A 16,779-nucleotide genomic window follows, 5' to 3' on the forward strand; every position below is an offset into this window, starting at 1 on the left:
TAAATGGACTTTCCAAAGATAAAATTATTTTCATCATATCTTATAATTTGCTATAAAAAAATGATAAAATATGATTAAAAAAATGGAAAAAACCACACTTTTTCTAACTTTAACCCCCAAAATCTGTTACACTTTTACAACCACCAAAAAACACCCATGCTAAATAGTTTCTAAATTTTGTTCTGAGTTTAGAAATACCCAATGCTTACATATTTTTTGCTTTTTTTGCAAGTTATAGGGCAATCGGTACAAGTAGTACTTTGCTATTTCCAAACCATTTTTTTCAAAAGTAGCGATAGTTACATTGTAACACTGATATCCAGGGCCGCCATCAGGGGGTGACTACTGTCAGGGGCCCCTGGCCCATGAGGCAAGAACAAAAATAATAATAATAATAATAATTGCACCTTTATTAATAGCAAAAAATAATAAAAAGTCCACAAGTAAAATAACAAGCCAGGAGTCAAAACCAGAGCTGGTAGTCAGACGAGCCGAGTCAGGAGCCAAAGCGAATAGTCAGACGAACCGGAATCAGGAACAAGGAAAACAGCAGAGTCAGGAACAAGCCAGGGATCAGGAACCAGGAAGGACGTCAGGCAGCCAGGTAATACACAGGAACTCTCACAAACAGGTCTGAGACAATGCAAAGGCAAAGCATACTGAACAGAGGCCCTTTAAATAATAAGTGATGACATCACAATTCTGAGACTGCATCCTGTCTCACATGGATGATGCACACCAGTCTGGCCATAAAAGGAAGTGTAGGAAATAAGTAGCATCCCCCACAATGCACCATAGTCAGGAAGAGAGGTGAGTAAAATGGCTGCCAGCAGCACATGGCAAACAACAGGGAAAAAACCCTGACAGTACCCTCCCCTCAACGACCCCTCTCCCGCAGGAGGACAAAAGGCTTATTGGGGAAACGGGCATGGAAGGCACGGAGGAGGGCGGGAGCATGAACATCAGAGGAGGAAACCCAAGAACGCTCCTCCGGATCGTAGCCCCTCCAGTGAACCAAATACTGTACACGGCCCCTGGACATACGAGAGTCAATAATGCTGCTGACCTCATATTCCTCATGGTTGTCAACAAAGATAGGATGGGGACGAGGCAACACAGTGGTAACCCGATTACAAACCAATGGTTTCAAGAGGGAGACATGAAAAACATTGGAGATGCGCATAGCAGGAGGAAGGTCAAGAGCGTAGGCCACGGGATTAACCCGTCGGAGAATTCGAAAAGGACCAACATAACGGGGAGCCAATTTATTGGAAGGCACACGAAGGTTCAAGTTGCGGGAGGACAGCCAAACTCTCTCACCAACCTGGTAGGAAGGTGCAGACAGACGCCTACGATCAGCCTGGAACTTTTGGCGCTGCATAGAACGATGAAGGCAATCCTGAATCTGCACCCACGTGGAACGGAGTTGCCGGAGATGCTCCTCCAAAGCCGGAATACCCTGAGACATGAATGAATCGGGCAACAAGGATGGTTGAAACCCATAATTCGCCATGAACGGGGATAACTTGGAGGAAGCATTAATAGCACTGTTACGAGCAAACTCTGCCCAAGGTAACAGTTCAGACCAATTATTGTGGTGATCTGAGATATAGCAACGGAGGAACTGTTCCAGAGCTTGATTAGACCGTTCCGCAGCCCCATTGGATTGAGGGTGATATGCCGAGGAGAAGGAAAGCTGGATCCCCATTTGAGCACAAAAGGAACTAAAAAGTCTGGAGACAAACTGGCTACCCCGGTCCGACACTATCTCCTTGGGTAACCCATGTAAACGGAAGACCTCCCGGGCAAAAATCGAAGCAAGCTCCTGAGCGTTAGGCAGCTTCATCAAGGGAATGCAATGTGACATTTTAGAAAAACGGTCAACCACCATAAGGATAACAGTATTGCCATTGGAAACAGGGAGCTCGACAATAAAGTCCATGGAAAGATGTGTCCAAGGACGCTCACCATTAGCAATAGGTTGAAGAAGACCCACAGGAAGACGTCGAGGAGTCTTATTCTGTGCACAAACTGAGCAGGAGGCAACATATGCAGCAATATCAGAACGAAGACCTGACCACCAGAATTGTTGAGTGACAGACCAAATCATTTGGTTCTTGCCTGGGTGACCTGCGGCTTTAGGATAGTGGTAAGTGTGCAAAAGTTTAGTTCGAAGATTCTCAGGAACAAAACACTTACCACTAGGTTTCTCAGGAGGTGCATTGGTTTGTGCAGCCAGGATCTCCTCCCCCAAGGGAGAATTCAAATTAGTACGTATGGTAGCCAAAATATGGTCAGGAGGTATAACAGGAGTAGGTACAGACTCCTCCTTGGACAGAGGTGAAAATTGTCAAGAGAGGGCATCAGCCCTAACATTCTTACTACCAGGTAGGTAGGAGACCACATAATTAAACCGAGACAAAAATAGTGCCCATCTGGCCTATCGGGGCGACAAACGTTTTGCTTCAGATAGATAAGTTAAATTCTTGTGGTCAGTAAGAATGAGCACTGGCACGCTAGTACCCTCGAGAAGATGCCTCCATTCCTTGAGTGCCAAAATTATGGCCAGTAATTCCCTGTCGTCAATTTCATAATTGCACTCCGCTGGAGACAATTTCTTAGAGAAGAAACCACACGGATGCAAGGAACTGTCAGGCGTAGGACGTTGAGGCAAGAGGGCACCTACTCCAGTCTCAGACGCATCGACGTCAAGAACGAAAGGCAGGACAGGGTTAGGATGAGTCTTAAGACTATCAAAAGCCTTAATGGCAGTAGGCGACCAAGGGAGTGGATCATTCTCTTTACGGGTCATGTCTGTGATAGGTTTGACCAAGGAAGAAAAGTTTTTAATAAACTTTCTATAGTAATTGGCGAACCCCAAAAAGCGTTGAATAGACCGAAGACCAACTGGGCGAGGCCGCTGCAGAACTGCAGATAACTTGTCAGGATCCATGGAGAACCCTGCAACGGAGATAACATAATCTAGGAAGGTTACTTGAGTCTGATGGAACTCACATTTCTCGAGTTTACAAAACAGGCCGTTCTCACGTAGTCTCTGAAGAACCTGTGTAACATCAGAACGATGAGCCTCAAGTGTGGGTGAGTGTATGAGGATGTCATCTAAGTACACCACAACACACTGTTGCAACATATCTCGTAGGACATCATTAATAAATTCCTGAAAAACAGCAGGAGCATTATATAGGCCAAAGGGCATTACAAGATACTCATAATGCCCACTCCTGGTGTTAAATGCTGTTTTCCATTCGTGACCCTCCTTAATCCTAACGAGATTGTACGCTGCTCTCAAATCAAGTTTAGTAAAGACCGTAGCTCCCTTGAGGTAATCAAAGAGTTCCGTAATGAGCGGAATAGGGTAAGCATTCTTAATGGTAAGACGATTAAGACCCCTATAATCGATACATGGTCTTAACTCACAGTATAGAGAATGGTGTACACAAAAGCACACCACACCCTTTAGGGTGCGCCTCCCATAAGCAAATGAAGCATATATAATATAAAAACAAACTATATGTGAATGATTAAATTAATAAAAAAATGCAACAATGTCAATTACTAAAACAACAGTAACAATATACTTAACAATCTATAATGGTATATGAATGTCCAAAAAACAGATAAATCCCAAAGATGGCGGCAGCACTCTATCAAAGGATGGTCATCCTGATGGTCAGATACTGGGAAAAGAAAGAAACAGAGGCGCCACCATGGCCTAGTACTACCAGAACAGTAATATGTGAATACAAGTAGATATATATACTCACAAACATAAAGCACCAAAACGGTGCCATTGAGGCAGGCTGGAGCTTCACAGTAGTCCAGCTCACTGTTAACCCTCAACAGGGATCCGGTGAGAGTTTCTTAGAAGGCCTGTAGTGAAGTGCCTGGAAGGGATAAAAGGCAAACCAGGCCTTTATAGCCTGATGAAACAGCCCATAGGAGGCTGAGAAACGCGTTGCTGTGTTATTAAAGGTTTTTAAACTTTTATATACACTTGCTTTTGTGGTATTTGACCTTACTACCAAGCTGTGGTGCAACATTGCACTATCTGTACTTGTACAAATCTTCTGTTGCTGGAAGCTGGGGATTATCTCTGTGTATAGTCTACTGGGTGACTTTGAGGTTCCAGCTTGATGTCACTGCACCTGGAGGTGCTTTGTATTCTGTAAGTACAATCTTATGGTTACATCCCCCCCCTTGTTCAAACGTTATTGGGCCATGTTGGTTTGCCTTTTATCCCTTCCAGGCACTTGACTACAGGCCTTCTAAGGAACTCTCACCGGATCCCTGTTGAGGGTTAACAGTGAGCTGGACTACTGTGAAGCTCCAGCCTGCCTCATTGGCACCGTTTGGGTGCTTTATGTTTGTTAGTATATATCTACTTGTATTCACATATTACTGTTCTGGTAGTACTATGCCATGGGGGAGCCTCTGTTTCTTTCTTTTCCCACATGGTCTTAACTCGCCACCTTTTTTCTTCACAAAGAAGAAGCCAACCCCTGCAGGAGAGCAGGATTTGCGGATGATTCCCCGCGACAGAGCATCGGCAACATACTCCTCCATAGCACAATTCTCAGCAACAGACAGAGGGTACACCCAGCCCCGAGGAGGAATGGCTCCGGGTTGCAGGTCTATGGCACAATCATAAGACCGGTGAGGAGGCAATGTACCGGCATGCACCTTGTCAAACACGTCTAGGAACGCTCGGTACTCCTCTGGCAATTGAGATACCGAAGAAGTGCACAAGACTTTAACTGGTTTCCGAAGACAAGTGGAAATACATTGCGGGGACCATGACAAAATTTCGGACCTGCTCCAGTCTAGACTGGGATTGTGCTTTTGGAGCCAGGGATAACCCAGAACAACCGGAAAATGTGGAGAGTTTATCACCTGGAACTGGAGGGTTTCAAAATGGAGAGCCCCAACAGCCATGGACAACAGAGCAGTTTCGTGAGTAACGAGTGCGGGCTGATGGGGCCTGCCATCAATGGCCTCAATAGCAAGCGGAATGAACCGAGGCAAAACAGGAATGGAGTGCTTTGATACAAAAGCACTGTCAATGAAATAGCCCGCAGCACCGGAGTCAACAAGAGCCTGAGTGACTATGGAGGAGTCCACCCAGGAAAGGACAACCATGACAAAAGGTTTCTCCTTAAGCGGTTCCGGGGACGAGGATAAACCACCCAAGGTCTGCCCCCGACAGGACCTTAGGTGTGAGCGTTTCCCGGCAGTGTAGGACAAGACTTCAAAAGGTGGTCCTGTAACCCACAATAGAGGCAGAGCCCCTCCCTCCTCCTAAAGGCCCTCTCCGCCACGGAGAGAAGCGTGAATCCCAACTGCATTGGCTCAGCAGTACCTGGTGACTTGGGACCAGGAGGCATGGGAGGAGAAGGAGACATGGGTGGTAACGAACACGTAGGAGACAACGGAACAGGAGGCTTCCGCAAGCGCTCCTTGAAAGAGGGCCTCTCTCTGAGTCTGATGTCAATTAGGATCAAAAAAGACACCAATGCCTCGAGATCCTCTGGTAAATCTCTGGCAGCAACTTTGTCTTTAATCACATCAGAGAGCCCATGAAAGAAGGCGGCAACAAGGGCTTCATTGTTCCAACCTACCTATGCGGCAAGCGTACAGAACTCAATAGAATACTGAGCAACAGATTGTGTACCTTGCTGAATGGACATGAGTCGTTTAGCAGCAGAGGAGGAGCGAGCCGGAACATCAAAAACCCTTCGAAAGGAGGCCACAAATTCAGGGTAATTTGAAATCACAGGTTTATTAGTCTCCCACAAGGGATTAGCCCAGGCAAGAGCTGTGTCAGAGAGTAACGAGATGAGAAATCCCACCTTAGCTCTGTCAGAGGGAAACGCCTGAGGTAACATCTCAAAGTAAATGCCCACCTGGTTCAAAAACCCTCTGCACTGAATAGGATCGCCTCCATATTGCTGAGGTAGAGGTGCAGAACTGGACATACTCCTGGTAGGCATAGGTGCAGCAGCGGAAACAGGAGCAGCCATAACTTGCAGGACACTTTGGTCCAAATCTGCAGTGCGAGTCAGCAGGGTTTGCAGGGCTAGTGCAAATTGATCCAAGCGGTGATCCTGTTCATCCATCCTGGAAATTATGGCAGGTAAAGGTGGATTATTAGCACCATCAGGATTCATGGCCTTTGCGTAATGTCAGGGTGCCAGGTATCAGACTGAGACGTGAAGTGCAAAAATAATCGCACCTTTATTAATAGCAAAAAATTATAAAAAGTCCACAAGTAAAATAACAAGCCAGGAGTCAAAACCAGAGCTGGTAGTCAGACGAGCCGAGTCAGGAGCCAAAGCGAATAGTCAGACGAACCGGAATCAGGAACAAGGAAAACAGCAGAGTCAGGAACAAGCCAGGGATCAGGAACCAGGAAGGACGTCAGGCAGCCAGGTAATACACAGGAACTCTCACAAACAGGTCTGAGACAATGCAAAGGCAAAGCATACTGAACAGAGGCCCTTTAAATAATAAGTGATGACATCACAATTCTGAGACTGCATCCTGTCTCACATGGATGATGCACACCAGTCTGGCCATAAAAGGAAGTGTAGGCAATGAGCAGCATCCCCCACAATGCACCATAGTCAGGAAGAGAGGTGAGTAAATTGGCTGCCAGCAGCACATGGCAAACATCAGGGAAAAAACCCTGACAGTACTACAGCAGAGTGCTAATTGAGCATGGGAAATGTTATTACAAGGAGTAAAGTATTAGCATTTGAGAGGATTTCTGAGTGTGCACTAAACCACTATGCACAGTGTGAAACAGATTTGGCACTTTGTTTGTACAGTTTGTGCCTTAGTCAGACGGCTGATCACTTTCATTTGCAGAGGAGGTAGGACTTACTTAGCAAATGTTTTTTGTTTCTTTGTGCAATTTCGGATTGTAACTTCAGTGTGGTAGTAGTTGTATGGTGGGGCCAGGGGTCCATAAAAACAATTTTTTTAGCAGCAGTGTATTTATGATTATTTGACAATGCTGTAGAAATTCTATATTTAATACCATGCAGAAATGTTTCCTCCTCAATACACTTTTGGCAGATATGCATTTTTTTTAATTTGAAATGAGACAGGTTAACTCAAAACTGTTCAGTTTACACTACAGCTGACTTAATTTTGAAATACATACCAACAAGCCTAAATCCTGCATTTAACCAGATCTAATGGTATGAGTACCACAGCTTATGGTTCCACCAAGACCATATAGAGTACAGCATTTTCAAAATCCATAAGTACAGCTGACAGATTGGAACATTTGTACACTATATTTGAAGTTGTGCTCTTGGTTGGGGAAAATGGGGAAAAAACAAACCGTCAACCTTTTAAAAGTACTTTTCTTCATCTAGCCATCTACCCAGATCATTAATGTACTATTTTGAATTCACAGAATTATTTTTGTTTGCACATTTACAAATATGATTCTTTAAAAAGTGATCTCTTAATTTCTGCATTTTTTTTATCATGCATGTCACACACTGTTGATTTAGGGGATGCAAGGTGCATAAATGTTTCCTCCTGTGAGTGTTTATGTGGGTGTCTGTGTTTATGTCTTTGTGCTTTGGTTTGTGTCTCTATGAGTGTGTATGTATTTTTATTCTGTGGGTCTCTCTGTGAGGGTGGGTGTGTATGTCTGTGCATTTTCTGTGGATGTCTGTGATGGTGTGTGCATATGTCTTTGTGCTTTTTCTATGGGTGTCTCTGTGAGGGTGTGTGTATGATTGTCTTTGTGTATTTTCTCTGGATGCCTCTATGAGGGTGGGTGTGTATGTCTGTGTTTTCTGTGGATGTCTCTGTGAGGATGTGTGTTTTCTGTGGGTGTCTCTGTGAGGGTGTGTGTATGTCTTTGTGTGTTTTCTGTGGATGTCTCAGTGAGGGTGTGTAAATGTATATGTCTTTCTGTGTTTTATGTGGTTGTCTCTCTGTGGGTGTATGTCTTTGTGTGTTTTCTGAGGCTGTCTCTGTCTGTGTTTCTTTGGGTGTATGTGCAAGTTTATGTTTGAGTTTGTGTGTGTGTGTCCATTGTCTGTTCCTTTTTAGGACATTTTGACCTTACTATTGATTATTCACAGCTTTCTACAGACTTTGAGACTAATGAGACCTTTCAGGAAGTCATCTAATCCATCATTTAACCTTTAAATTATTGTTTAGGCAGTTCAGGGCCCTTCCATTCAGCCACTGCATGCTGTTGTCATCATTTAGTTGACATCTACCTTTACAAAAAGATAATCAGAACTCCATATTTTGCTTTCTAAATCTCTTTTTTTACAAAACTGTAGTCTACCTCATTACTTGTCAGGTCAATGTCAGTGTCTGTTTGGGTGTCTGAGTGTGTTTCTTTGCATGTTTGCTAGAGTGTCTATATGTGAATCCTTATGTGTGAGTGTGTGTGTGTGTGTTTCAGTGTATGAGTGTGTGTGTGTGTGTGTGTTTCAGTGTATGAGTGTGTGTGTGTGTTTGTATGTTACTACCTTTACAACATTTCCAAGTTTAAATAGACACTTAAGAATAAAGTGCATATACGTTTTAGTCACTTTGTCAAAAATTGCACATGTCAAGGGGGGGGGCCTGATCAATGGTTAAGTTAGGGGCCCCAAAATTTCTAGTGGCGGCCCTGCTGATATCTGTCAGGAATTCCTGAATAACCCTTCACATATATTTTTAGTAGACAACCCAAAGTATTGATCTAGGCCCATTTTGGTGTATTTCATGCCACCATTTCACCGCCAAATGCCATCAAATAAAAAAAATCATTAACGTTTTCACAAACTTTAGGTTTCTCACTGAAATTATTTACAAACAGCTTGCACAATCATGGCACGAATGGTTGTAAAAGCTTCTCTGGGACCCCCTTTGTTCAGAAATAGCAGACATATATGGCTTTGCCATTGCTTTTTGGTAATTAGAAGGCTGCTAATTGCAGCTGCGCACCACACGTTTATTATTCCCAGCAGTGAAGGAGTAATCAGGTAGCTTGTAAGGTTAATTTTAGATTAAGTGTAGAGATTACCCTCCCACCTGACACTTCCCACCCCCTGATCCCTACCTGACCCCTCTCAAACAGCTCTCTTCCCTCCCCGACCCCCATTTTAAGTACTGGCAGAAAGTCTGCCAGTATGAAAATATAAGGCTTTTTTTCTCTATTTTCTGCAGAGTAGGATTCCCCCTTACCCCTCTGACCCCCCCCCCCCCCCCCAAACAGCTCTCTAAACCTCCCCCTTCTACCACCATCTCAGGTACTGACAGCTGTCTGCCATTACCCAGTTTGCCATAATTTTTATTTATTTAAAAAAAAAATCTGTAGTGTAGCTGCCCCCCTCATTACCCTACCCGCTCCCAGATCACTTTCCCACCCTCTTATCCCCTTTCCACTATAGGAGCCCTCTCTCCATCCTTCCCCCTCCCTCCTTCCCCCCCTCCCCCTTCCCACTCACTACCTCTGTAAACTTTTTTTTCCGTAGCGTAACGGTCCCACCCGCTCCCGCCCTCCTTCTGCCCCCCTCCAGCGATGGGCCGCCCACCCGCCTCCCTCCTAACCCTCCCACACCACCAACGATCGGCACCACCATTGTCCGATGCAGAGAGGCCCACAGAGGGGCCCTCTTTGCATCAGTAACTCTGCCCGTCTATTTCTGCACTACCACACTCATGGGGTATGCAGAAATAGTGAGATTGCGGAAAAGAGAGGCCCAGGATACAGGGTACTGCGCTGGTCGTTAAGGGGTTAAGTGTGAAAGAAAAAGAAAAAGTGACCATTTCATCATCGTGAAGTGGAAAGTGAATAATTCCATTGTGTTTTAAACAACTTTCTAATTTTCCTCTTATAATAAAATGTTCTTCAGTCTCTTGGTATCCTTTGTTGAAAATCAGGGACATAAGCTCAGGTGTGTGCACGTGTCTGGAGAACTATATGACATCGGTTTTGCAAGAATGTTATCCATATGCAAGAGCACTAGAGGGCAGCACTATTTCCTGCCATGTAGCGCTCCAGATGCTACCTAGGTATCTCTTCAACACAGAATATCATAGGAACTAAGCAAATTTGATGGTCAATGTAAATTGGAAACTTTTTTAAGATTGTACGCTCTGTCTGAATCACAAAAGAAATGTTTTGGGTTTCATATCCCTTTAAAGCCAACATAAAGTGCATTTATGTTTACAAATGGGCCTAGAGGACTGATTGCTTATTGGCTGATGTGCACAACTCTCACTGATTTATTGGAGTGACACACAAGCATAAAACAATGTTTTTTCTTTTCTTTTCTGGAGTACAGGGACATCAATTGTACAAAAATCTTGAACACATTTAAAAAGCAATCCTAAGAGGGATATGAAACCCAAACATTTTCTTTCATGATTCAAATAGAGCAGCAATTTTAGGCAACTTTCTAATTTACTCCTATTATCAATTTTTCTTCATTCTCTTGCTATCTTTATTTGAAAAAGCACTAATGTAAGCTTAGGAGCCGGACCATTTTTGGTTCAGCACCTGGGTAGAGCTTGCAGATTGGTGGTTACATTTAGCATGCTCTATCTGTTTGCTGATTGGTGGCTAAAGATACCAAGAGAACTAAGAAAAAATGATAATAGAAGTAAATTAGAAAGTTGCTTAAAATTGCTGCTCTATCTGAATCATGAAAAAAAGAAAATTGGGTTTCATAAACAAAGTGTCACAAAACACATAAAAAACCAAAATGTATGCTTACCTGATAAATTTCTTTCTTTCTTGACACGATGAGTCCACGGATCAGCAATTACTGTTGGGAATATCACTCCTGGCCAGCAGGAGGAGGCAAAGAGCACCACAGCAAAGCTGTTAAGTATCACTTTCCTTCCCACAAACCCCCAGTCATTCAACCGAAGGAAAAGGAGAGAAAGGAAATAACACAAGGTGCAGAGGTGCCTTAAGTTTATATAAAACACACCTGTCTGAAAACAGGGAGGGCCGTGGACTCACAAGAAAGAAATTAATTTATCAGGTAAGCATAAATTTTGTTTTCTTTCTTAAGACACAGTGAGTCCACGGATCAGCAATTACTGTTGGGAATCAATACCCAAGCTAGAGGACACATATGATCAGGGAGGGCAAGACAGGTAACCTAAACAGAAGGCACCACTGCCTGCAGAACCTTTCTCCCAAAGGAAACCTCAGCCGAGGCAAAAGATCAAATTTATAGAATTTTGAAAAAGTGTGCAAAGAAGACCAAGACGCAGCCTTGCAATCTGTTCTACAGAGCAGAGGCCTCATTCTTGAAGGCCCAAGAAGAAGACACGCCCTAGTGGACAGAGCTGTAATTCTCTCTAATCTAAGTTCTACAACATCTAAGTTGTGCAACAAACGTTCTTTATGAGAAGAAGGAATCAGACAGAGAGAGGGAATACAGCACCCGGGGTTCCCACGTGGTTCCCCCATCCAGGTACTGACCGGGCCTGACATTGCTTAACTTCCGAGATCAGACGGGATCAGGTGCATTCAGAGCAGAGTGGCGGTAGGCCCACAATCTCCTGATTAATATTTCTGTCCGAAACAACTTTAGGAAGTAAACCAAAACTTGGTACGGAGAACTGCCTTATCTGCATGAAATATGAGATAAGGAGATCACAATACAATGCTGAGAGTTCAGAAACTCTCCAAGCAGAAGAAAAATCAGAAACAAAACCTTTCAAGATAATAACTTAATATCTATGGAATGCATAAGCTAAAACTGAGCCTGTTGTAAAACTTTAAGAACAAGGTTAAGGCTCCAAGGAGGAGCAACTGATTTAAATACAGCCCTGATTCTGACCAGGGCCTGGCAAAAGGATTGAACATCCGACACGTCCGCCAGACGCTTGGATAAAGCGTAAATCTGACCCTGAGGGTACTGACAGATAACCCCTTCGCAAGGCCTTCCAGGAGAAAAGATAAGATCCTAGGGATTCCGACCTTACTCCAAGAAAATCCTTTAGACTCTCACCAATAAAGATATTAATGGCAAATCTCATGGTAAATTTCTCTAGTGACAGGCTTACGAGCCTGGATCATGGTCTCAATGACCGATTTAGAGATCCCACGCTTAGCTAAAATCAAGCGTTCAATCTCAAGCAGTCAGCTTCAGAGAAGCGAGATTTGGATTAAGGAAGGGCCCCTGATCGCAGAAGGTCCTTCCTTAACGTAATTCTCAAAACGGAGGTAGAGACGACAACTCTATTAGATCAATATACCAGATCCTGCAAGACCACGCAGGAGCTATTAGAATCACCAATGCTCTCTCCTGCTTGATCCGAGCGATGACTCGCGGAAGGAGAGCAAACGGAGGAAGAGATATGCCAACCTGAAGTTCCAAGGAACTGCCAAAGCATCTATCAAAAAAGCATGAGGATCTCTTGACTTCGAGCTGTATCTTGGGAACTTGGTGTTCTGACGAAATGCCATCAGATCCAATTCTGGTAATCCCCATGTGGTTATTAACCTGGAGAATGCTTCCGGATGGAGCTCCCACTCCCCGGGATGGAAAGTCTGCTCAGAAAGTCCGCTTCCCAATTATCCACTCCTGGAATGTGAATGGCAGATAGACAGCAATTGTGAGCCTCCGCCCACTGGATGATCCGTGACACCTCCTTCATGGCTCCGAGTTCCTCCCTGGTGGTGTCAGGATTTGACTTTCATACTACACCTTTAAGTCAAATCTCCTCCCCACTCTACTCCCTATATAAGTTCTTTACTTCCAGTGTCCATTGCTTGATTATTGGATCACTGAAGGGAAGTACTGCTTCCTCCCTTTAAATCTGATCTCCTCTATCAGCCTAAGAGTAATTCTTATCAAGTTTACTATAACCTAATTTCTCTGTTCTCCTTTTTAGTATTTGTCTGGATTCGTTGGGATTACAAGTTATACAACCTTTATTGTATACTTAATCTCTACTTCCAATTTTAAGTCTCTATCAGCGCTGCAACTTACGCTGTGATCACAGACAGAACTGCTGACGTCACCCGCTCTTCCCCGCTCCGTTGGTATCACTCACTCTGATCAGAGCAGCTGTGACTTACGCGCCCAAACACCGGTCAGTACCCGGAAACTAACGCTGTCTTCAGACAGTTACCTGAATTTTCTCCTTACTCAAACCTCTTACCGGAACATCGTAATTAGGTATGACTATGCTATTTGACTTTCAAAGTAATTCCGGATGGCATGTTTTTCAAACTTTAACATATGTTAACATACTTACATTGTTTCTGATCATAACATCGCAGTCTCAGTACATTCAGTTGCTTTTCATTTCTATCCTCATTTATCTATCGTCATCCATTTTTTGTTATTAACATATCACTAATATTATACTAATTTCCATGTTATGTTTATTTTCTGTTCACTCCTTCTCTTACTATATTTCATTTATTGAAAGATAGATGTTCATATTCATTATTATACCTAGATCTGTTATATTAATTATCAGAGTTAACATTTGATTGTGAAGAAATTCAACCTGTGTTTTACCACTATTAAAACAAATCCATTTAGATTAAACTGCTTCCATTTATATTCCCAATATCCCAGATATGTTTATTGGGAGATCATGGCAGCATACACTCAGTGAACTAGTGATAGATATAAGTGCTTTATTCATTCATAGTTTGTCACAGAATAATCAAGCCCAACAAAGAGATAATGAAATCCCACCAGTCTGTGTTGCAGACTCAGAAACAGGTCTTTACATGTATAAAGATTTAATATATGTACCCAACTCTCTAAGAAATCAGATCATACAACAACATCATGAAACCCCCTTAGCCGGACATCCAGGTATGGACAAAACCCTTGAATTGATTAAACGAATGTATTGGTGGCCCCATATGAAAGTGGTTTTACATGACTACATTTCCAATTGTCAGATCTGCGCTACCAAAAAGAAAGATCATCATAAACCCTATGGATTCTTAACTCCACTGCCCATACCCCAGAGACCTTGGGATACAATTTCTCTTGATTTCATTGTTGATCTACCCATGTCACAGGGACACAACACTATAATGGTAGTAGTTGATCACCTCACAAGATTGGCACATTTTATCCCAATGAAAAGAACTCCCACAGCCTATTCAACAGCTATTGCTTTCAAAGATCATGTCATAAGGTTACATGGTTTACCAACATCTATAGTGTCAGATCGAGGTACACAATTTACTTCTAAGTTTTGGAGATTTCTATGTAAATCTCTACAGATAACATTAAAATTTACTACAGCATTTCATCCACAATCTAATGGTTTAACTGAATGAGTCAACCAGATTCTTGAACAATATCTCAGATGTTTCATTTCCACTCACCAAGATAATTGGTATGAATTAATTTCAAATGCGGAATTTGCATATAATAATTCAGTTAACAGTTCAACTAAAATCTCTCCCTTTTTTGCGACATATGGATACCATCCTCGCACTTATCCCATGAATTTAAAATGTCCCCAATCTCCATCAGTCTCTCATTACACGGACTCTCTGAGAGATGTTACCACGAGTTTGCAGGAACATTTACTAAATGCCAAAAAGACTCAGAAATTTTATTTTGACAAAAAAAGGAACCCAGCACCTGAATATAAAAAAAATTATTTAGTCTGGTTATCCACAAAAAACATAAAATTACCAGTTCCTAGTAAGAAACTTGCTGATCAATTTATTGGACCATTTCCAATAGTAAAAGTCATCAATGAGAATTCTGTGACTTTACGATTACCCTCATCAATGCACATTCATCCATCTTTCAATGTTTCACTTTTGAAACCTTATTTGGGAAAAGATTATCCATGCATTGAAGACTTTCCTATGTCAATTGCAGATCCTCTAGAATATGAGGTTGATGAAATTCTTGATTCCCGAAGACGCCGTAATTCCCTTGAATATCTAGTTCACTGGAAGGGTTATGATGCGGATGAGAATTCCTGGATCCCTGTTTGAGATTTACATGCTCCTGAATTGTTGGCCGATTTCCATGCCACATATCCTACGAAGCCTGGATCTCGACTGCCTGGAGGGGCCTCTTGACAGGGGGGATCTGTCAGGATTTGACTTTCATACTACACCTTTAAGTCAAATCTCCTCCCCACTCTACTCCCTATATAAGTTCTTTACTTCCAGTGTCCATTGCTTGATTATTGGATCACTGAAGGGAAGTACTGCTTCCTCCCTTTAAACCTGATCTCCTCTATCAGCCTAAGAGTAATTCTTATCAAGTTTACTATAACCTAATTTCTCTGTTCTCCTTTTTAGTATTTGTCTGGATTCGTTGGGATTACAAGTTATACAACCTTTATTGTAACCTTAAGTGTATGTATAGTAGGCTGAGCGCTAGTGTTTACAGCCTTATGCTCACTGACAGAAGTCCCCTAGTGGACTTGGGAGGTAGCTAAAAATGTGTGATAGAGTGAGCCCTAGAGAGCTTAAAAAGACTGTAGGGGAGGGTATGTGTATTAAAATAGAAATTTATTACAGATATTAAAATTGGAAATATAATACAGTATATTACATGCACATTAAAAAGTTAATACAGTCTACCTATATTCACCATGGATCCATGAGAACAAATGTAAAAAAATATAAAGTAGCAATAAAAGTCTAAAATGAGAGATACAGTGTTACCTATATCTATATATCCAAATTGCCCTAAACAGCAAAATATTATCTTAGATCCACATTAAAAAGTTAATACAGTCTCTTTTGGAAAGAGTTTTGAGTATTTTTAAAAATTTTTGGAAAGTAATTTTTGCTATTGGAATTAATCATCCAAGTTTTCTTTGGAGTTAATCATCTAGAATCTTCTTCACATAAACTCACTCACGGACTTTGAACTATTGTGTTTGTTATAAAGACTATTTTATCTTCAGAGACTATTGTTTTTCCACATTTTTTCCAAATTTTTTCACACTTAACCGGTATCATCCGGTCACTTGATCTGCATCACAATTGTTTTATTCATTTGATGTCTTTATCCATTTGATGTTGTATTTATAATTTTATTCACAAGCTGTATCCATCTGATGTTGTATTTACGATTTCATTAACATTTGTATCGTACATTATCACAATAATACCTGTTTTTCATACTTCGAATATTGTATACAAATATTCGTGCTCAATCGTATTTCTTAGATCACACAAACCAATGATCTAAGATAATATTTTGCTGTTTAGGGCAATTTGGATATATAGATATAGGTAACACTGTATCTCTCATTTTAGACTTTTATTGCTACTTTATATTTTTTTACATTTGTTCTCATGGATCCATGGTGAATATAGGTAGACTGTATTAACTTCTTAATGTGCATGTAATATACTGTATTATATTTCCAATTTTAATATCTGTAATAAATTTCTATTTTAATACACCTACCCCCCCTACAGTCCTTTTAAGCTCTCTAGCGCTCACTCTATCACACATTTTTACAACTTTATTGTAACCTTAATCTCTACTTCCAATTTTAAGTCTCTATCAGCGCTGCAACTTACGCTGTGATCACAGACAGAACTGCTGACGTCACCCGCTCTTCCCCGCTCCGTTGGTATCACTCATTCTGCTCAAAGCAGCTGTGACTTACGCGCCCAAACACCGGTCAGTACCCGGAAACTAACGCTGTCTTCAGACAGTTACCTGAATTTTCTCCTTACTCAAACCTCTTACCAGAACATCGTAATTAGGTATGACTATGCTATTTGACTTTCAATGTAATTCCGGATGGCATGTTTTTCAA

At 42.0% G+C, this 16,779-nt stretch overlaps 1 pseudogene; it reads right to left on the reverse strand.

The window, feature by feature from the left end:
• Nucleotides 1–11,426: 11,426 nt before the first annotated feature.
• On the reverse strand, nt 11,427–11,546 carry LOC128636787 (uncharacterized; annotated as a pseudogene).
• Nucleotides 11,547–16,779: the final 5,233 nt, after the last annotated feature.

The sequence above is a fragment of the Bombina bombina genome, chromosome 7, assembly GCF_027579735.1.
Source record: "Bombina bombina isolate aBomBom1 chromosome 7, aBomBom1.pri, whole genome shotgun sequence".
In the NCBI taxonomy this organism is placed as follows: domain Eukaryota; kingdom Metazoa; phylum Chordata; class Amphibia; order Anura; family Bombinatoridae; genus Bombina; species Bombina bombina.